Below are 7,259 nucleotides of genomic sequence, written 5' to 3'. Positions count from 1 at the left end.
TCTGTTTTGCAACTTTGGAATTGATGTAAGCATCATTTCTTAATTCCTCCATCTCATTAAGGTCTAAACACCTCTTTGCCCCAGCTTTGATCAAGTCCATGTTCAACCTCTTGATTGCCCACCAAGCCTTATATTCAACTTCCACAGGGAGGTGGAAGGCTTTGTCATAGACGAGACGATAGGGGGACATGCCAAGAATAGTCTTATAAGCTATTCTATATGCCCATAATGAATCATGTAGCTTAATAAACCAATCTTTTCTGCTTGTAATCACCACTTTCATCAGTATGTTCTTTATTTCCCTGTTTGCTAGCTCCACTTGCCCGGAAGTTTAAGGATGATAAGGTGTAGCTACCTTATGCTTCACTCCATACTTGGCTAATAGGGTTTCAAAAAGTTTGTTGCAAAAATGAGTACCTCCATCACTGATTATGGCCTTGGGCACCCCAAATCTTGAGAAGATGTTCTCCTTAAGAAATTTGAGTACCACCCTGTGATCATTATGTTTATAGGGGATTGCCTCCACCCATTTAGAAACATAGTCCACTCCCACCAATATATAAGAGTTACCAAAAGACATTGGGAAAGGTCCCATGAAGTCAATACCCCAAACATAAAAAAGATCAACTATAAGGATGGGGTTCATGGGTATTTGGTTTCTTTTTGTGAGCTTCCCGAGTCTTTGGCATTTATCACAACTCCTACACATGATGTGGGAATCTTTGAAAAATGATGGCCAAGTAAACCCTGATTGCAAGACCTTCATGGCTGTTTTCTGAGAGGCAAAGTGGCCTCCACAAGCGTTCTCATGGCAATGGCTGAGGATCCCTTGTTGCTCTTCTTCAGGGACACACTTCCTTATGATCTGATCTGCACAATATTTGAAAAGGAAGGGCTCTTCCCAATAATAAGCATGAATCTTTGCAAAGAAGTGCTTCCTGTCTTGCGCTTTCCACTCACTTGGAACTTCACCAGTAACCAAATAGTTAGCAATATGAGCATACTAAGGAGCTTTCTCTAGCAACATAAGTGATTCCTCAGGAAAGTCATCATTAATAGGTAATACATGGGAATTATGTGTTATAGCCAACCTTGAAAGGTGGTCAGCTACCACATTCTCCACCCCTTTCTTGTCTCTGATTTGGAGATTAAACTCTTGTAACAAAAGAATCCATCTAATCAACCTTGCTTTTGCATCTTGCTTTGTCAATAAATAGTTCAAGGCCGAATGGTCAGTGAAAACAATGATGAAAGACCCTACCAAATAAGCACGAAACTTGTCTAAAGCAAACACCACAGCTAACAATTCTTTCTCTGTAGTTGTGTAGTTTCTTTGAGCCTCGTTCAATGTTTTGCTTGCATAGTAGATCAGATAGGGCTTCCCATCTTCTCTTTGGCCAAGTACAGCTCCTATAGCAAAGTCACTGGCATCATACATTACTTCAAAGGGCAATTGCCAGTTAGGAGCCCTTACTATTGGAACGGTTGTCAAAAATTGCTTCATTTGATCAAAACTCTCTTGACATCTCTCATTCCAGACAAACTTAGCATCCTTAGCTAAAAGTTCACAAAGAAGCCTTGAAAGCTTAGAGAAGTCTTGTATAAATCTCCTGTAGAACCCTGCATGGCCAAGAAATTGCCTTACTCCTTTTACAGTGGTTGGGGATGGCAATTTGGCAATAAGTTCCACCTTTGCTTTATCAACTTCAATGCCTTTCTCGGAGATGATATGGCCAAGGACAATTCCTTGATGTACCATAAAATGGCATTTCTCCCAGTTGAGCACCAAGTCTTTTTCAATGCATCTTTTAAGAACCGCTTCCAAATTTACTAAGCATTCTTCAAATGTACCTCCATATATGGTGATATCATCCATGAAAACCTCCATAATTCGCTCCACCATATCACTGAAGATACTAAGCATACATCTTTGGAATGTTGCAGGTGCATTGCATAAACCAAAAGGCATTCTTCTGTAGGCGTATGTTCCAAATGGACATGTGAAAGTGGTCTTCTCCTGATCTTCAACATCAATTTCAATTTGGAAATACCCTGAGTACCCGTCCAAGAAACAATAGAAAGGATAGCCAGAGACTCTCTCCAGCACCTGATCAATAAACGGGAGTGGAAAATGATATTTCCTTGTAACAGCATTCAATTTCCTATAGTCAATACACACCCTCCAACCTGAAGTGAGGCGTGTAGCAATTTCTTCTCCTTTTTCATTTTGAACCACAGTAATCCCTGACTTCTTTGGTACCACTTGAGTAGGACTCACCCAAGGGCTGTCAGATATGGGATAAATAATACCCGCTTGGAGCAGCTTCAGTACCTCAGTTCGCACCACTTCTTGTAAATGAGGATTCAATCTTCTTTGAGGTTGACGAATTGGTTTAGCTTCTTCCTCCATATATATGTGATGTGTACAAACCAAAGGACTGATTCCTTTCAAGTCAGATAATTGCCATCCTATTGCTTTCTTCCACCTCTTAAGAACTTCAAGTAGAGAAATCTCCTGATGACCGGTAAGAGATGAAGATATAACAACAGGACATTGGTTATTTTCTTCCAGGTATGTATATTTTAACTCCATGGGCAGAGAGGTTTCAAATTGAGCTTCGGGAATTCTTCTGTTACATCATCTTGTCCCTCCTCTTTATTGAATAAACGTAGGATCTCTTTTTTCCTCCTCCAACCTTGTAAAGTAGCAAGGATATCAGCGGGTTCAGAAAACCCTTCTTCAAGATCCTCAAGACTTTCATTCAACTCGTCTTGCATATTCTAATCACAATGCTCCTGCACTAGAGTGTCAATAATGCATACCTCTTCTGGACCTTCTTCTTCTTCCGGAGTAATTAGCTTCTTTGACATATGAAAGATATTAAGCTCAAGTGTCATGTTGCCAAATGTGAGTTGCATAAGTCCATTCCTACAATTTATTATTGCTTTTGAAGTAGCGAGAAATGGCCTTCCAAGGATGATAAGAACATAATTAGCTTCCTTAACTAAAGGATCAGTATCAAGAACAACAAAATCTACCGGATAGTAGAAATTATCAACTTGAACTAAAACATCCTCAATTATCCCCCTTGGAATTTTCACTAACCTATCAGCTAAAGATAGAGTGATTGATGTTGGCTTTAATTCACCAAGTCCCAATTGCTTATAAACAGAGTATGGTAGCAAATTCACACTTGCTCCCAAATCTAACAAAGCTTTTTCCACTACCTTTCCTCCAGTCATAACTGAAATGGTAGGACATCCCGGATCTTTGTACTTCAAAGGAGATTTGCATTGTATGATGGCACTCACTTGCTCAATCAAGAAGGCTTTCTTATTCACATTCAACCCTCTTTTGATAGTACACAGGTCCTTTAGGAACTTTGCATATGATGGAACTTGCTTAATCATGTCCAGCAATGGAATGTTGACCTTCACTTGCCTCAATACTTCAAGGATTTCTGATGCATTTTTTATCCCCCTTTTCCCATGCAAAGCTTGAGGAAAAGGTGGAGATGTGCGTTTCTTCATCAATTCTTCCTTAATAAGCTCTTTCTCCGGATTTGCATTCACTGTTGAATCATGGTCCTCCTTCCCTTCATTGATATCTTTCTTCTTTTCTTTCATTTCCTCCCTCTTCTTTGTCTCTTCTTCATCCTTCTCTTCAACATATGGCTTGGGTGTTGGTGACTCAACCTTTTTACCACTCCTTAGAGTGATCAAGGCTTTAACATCTCTCACCTGTGAAGATTCTCCCTCATGAGTTTCCACTTCATGGATACCCTTGGGGTTTTGGTGAGGATGAGAAGGAAATCTACCCTTCTCTTGCATTGTGTTCAAATTAGTGAGCCTTGAGATTGAGTATTGGAGATTATCTATCTTCTAAGATAAGTCATTTTGCATCTCATCCATCATTTTATTCAAAGTATTCTCTACACTGTCAATTCTTTGACTGAGTTGAGAATTGATGGATTTTTGGTCTCCAACAAAATCTCCCACAACCTTGCTGAGATTCACTATTGCTTGTTCCAGACTTGAAGCTTGTTAGGATGCTTGAGATGGTTGAGCCGACTGTTGGTACTGAGGTGCTCTTGGCTTCCATGAAAAATTTGGATGATTCCTCCAACTTGAGTTCTAAGTATTGCCATACGAAGCATTGCTATTGGGCTTGAATTGTCCAATGACATTTGCTTGTTCTCCAAACATTTCTCTAGCAACTGGAATTGTAGGGCACTCCTCCACCAAGTGTTCATAAGATTGACAAATAGAACATGGCTTTACTTGCACTGGTGTTTCAGCAACAGCTTGCACTTCATGCATCTTTTTCAGTTCTAGCTCCTCCACTCTTCTTGTCATAGCTGCAAATTTTGCTTTCATATCAACATCTTCATTCAAGGTGTACATCCCAGCCTTAGCATGAAGAGCATTTGGTTGAGACTTCATCTTTCCCACTTCTCCTCTGTGCGGTTCATCCCATCCCCTTGAGACTTCGGCTACATAACTCAAGAAATCCATAGCTTCCTCAGGATTCTTACTCATGAAATCCCCTCCACACATTGTTTCAAGGAGTTGCTTCATTGAGGAAGACATCCCATCATAGAAATAGCTCACCAACAGCCATGTATCAAAGCCATGGTGAGGACAAGCATTAATGGCTTCCATGTATCTTTCCCAACACTCATAGAATTTCTCATTCTCTTTAGCTGAGAAGTTTGAAATTTGCCTTTTCAAGCTATTTGTTCTGTGAGTAGGAAAGAACTTCTTGAGGAATTCAGCTTGCAAATCAGTCCAAGTACGGATACTCCTTGGCCTTAAAGAATTAAGCCAAATCTTGGCCTTATACTTTAAAGTAAAAGGAAATAGTTTAAGCCTCATCAGGTCGATAGAAGCTCCTCCCTCTCGGAATGTATTACAAACATCTTCAAATTCCTTGATATGGGCATAGGGATTCTCACTTTCCATTCCATGGAAAATTGGTAAAAGTGGCACAATATGGGGTATGATCACTAGCTGCTCTGTAGGGGGCACTATACATGATGATGCACTCATACGAGGTGGATGCATACTGTCCCTCATTGATCTGAATTCATTGGGATTGTCCTGATGATCATAGTGACTATGCTGATCCTCAGGTGTAGTTTCCATGATGTTCAAGCTCAATTCCAACTCCTTGTTATGAGGTGTTTCAAGTTTAACAAGCCTTCCTCCACTATCTCATATCCACTTTGGCATACACAACTAGTATCAACTGTAACAAAAAAGAACGAAAACAGAGGAAAACAAAAAAAACAAAACTACCAAAAAGAGTTCACTTAACTAAAACTAAATTAAAAGCTATGCTGGAATATAAACGAGTAAAAGAAACAACTAGAAGAGTTAGTATAATGACAGAAAACTCACCAAACTTGTGATGAAAACCACAAGTACACTGAAATAATATCACTATGAAGTTGGCACCTTCCCCGGCAACGGTGCCATTTGATTCATTCCCAATTGGTGTCTCAACTGATTCATGTCCAGCTGGTGCTCTTTGATTGAGAGAGTAATCAACAAAATTTATAACCTATATCACCATGCATTAGGGTAGCTTTAGCTAATATAGCATAGTGGCTCTAGGATCTTTCTCTGGAAAGGGTTTTCAACTCACAACTGATACCAGTTCAAAGTTAAATTGGTGCTTTTTCATTTCAAGGTTAGCTTAAGAAATAAAACATAAACTTTGGTTAAATGAAGTTTTGTTTCAAGCTAACTAAAAAGAAAGTAATGGAAATTACTTATGAAGAAAAACATTCCTTGGAGGTTTGGGTTCACAAGGGAGTTTCCTTATGCAAAAACAAAGCTCCAGTCATTCGGTTCATTTCCTCGCATTAGAGAATTAACATATAGTCAATTCTCTAACCGGTGTTGTACAGATGTATCCTTTCAATGGATTTCAACTCTAATTCGCTCTCACTGATGCAACTTACAATGGCTCGTGCATTTCACCTAACATTTGTCATTCAAGGTGATCTTTAACTTTGCACTTCCCTTCTTAAGCTTGCAAGAGATGACTAATGGATGTCTCCTTGGAGTCCAAAAGCTTACCAAGTGTTGGCAATTCTAGAAAATCCTACCTTCAAGTCACTTCCCAAAAGCTCGCAAGAGGTAAACTACTGCATCTCCTTGGACGGAGATCACTTGCCTTACCACGTGTTGGCTCAAGTGAATTGAAGGTGTTTTAAGTTAACTAAAAACATAGAAATCATTAAAGGAACACACTTTCTCTTCATTAATGGCTAAAACCACAAAGCTATAAATTCTTGCACTTGGAATCTTTCCCGACAACCTTAGCTCCAAGGAACGAAAAGTCTAGCCTCTCATTCTCTGAGGAAACTTCCTCAGAGCTTGTTTGGCTAGTAAGAAAAAGAATGAGAAAACAAAAATATATATGAAAAACAGAGCAAGTGCTCTATAAAATATATTTCTTGCAAAATTGTACAAAGGATGCGTCTCAGAACAAGCTCCGACTCTCTACAAATTACAAACTATATATAAGAGGTTATTCACCCTTTGTTCTTACTTAAAGACTAAGGAATCCTATGATAGGTGGATTACAAGGAGAGTTTGGGGATTTAGACATCAAATATCTAAAGCAAAATAGCTCAAAATGTCGGTCGCACATAACGGGAAGCTTCAGGAAAACATCGCGGCACTGTGCAAAATGGCTGCGAAACTCTCCGAGTGAGTGTTATCAGAGGATCCGGACATGTCTGACCGGATAGAATTCCGGGAGCGAGATATCCGGAGAAAGTGGAATGTCGGCGTGTACAAATTGTAGGGACCCCTCCCCCTGATGACACGGAGCGCGCATTGCTATCCGGCGCAACTTCATCCGGATTCCCCAAGAGGACACGCGCCGCAATGCTATCCGGACTCCCTCAGGGAGAAGCACACGACACTCGATCATCACACCCCGGACGATAGCATATCCTATCTGGATATGTTGTCCGGATCATTAACTAACGTGAGCAAGCCTTGCTAGAGCCCACGTTCCGCCGCCCTTCGATGGTGTGTCCGGACGCCCTGTCCGGACATCTTTTGCAGGGAAGACTGAAGGATCCCATACTCCTTGCATTCCGGATTTGCTTATGGCAAAGGACTTCAAAGCTTCGGTTCTTCATGTTTCTGAGCTTTCCATTGCTCTGCCATGGATTCCAAAGAACTCTCCTCAATCTCGGATTGCTTTGGTGATCAAAAAGCTATCAAAACACCAAAACTTA

At 40.3% G+C, this 7,259-nt stretch overlaps 1 pseudogene; it reads right to left on the bottom strand.

Annotated features, from left to right (window-relative positions):
* Positions 1-1,186: 1,186 nt before the first annotated feature.
* LOC132253096 (uncharacterized) overlaps positions 1,187-7,259 on the bottom strand; it is a 174,641-nt pseudogene continuing 168,568 nt past the window's right edge.

Source organism: Vitis vinifera, chromosome 18 (genome assembly GCF_030704535.1).
Source record: "Vitis vinifera cultivar Pinot Noir 40024 chromosome 18, ASM3070453v1".
In the NCBI taxonomy this organism is placed as follows: domain Eukaryota; kingdom Viridiplantae; phylum Streptophyta; class Magnoliopsida; order Vitales; family Vitaceae; genus Vitis; species Vitis vinifera.
The sequence above is the reverse complement of the archived record's forward strand: the minus strand, read 5'-3'. Positions and strand labels throughout refer to the sequence as shown.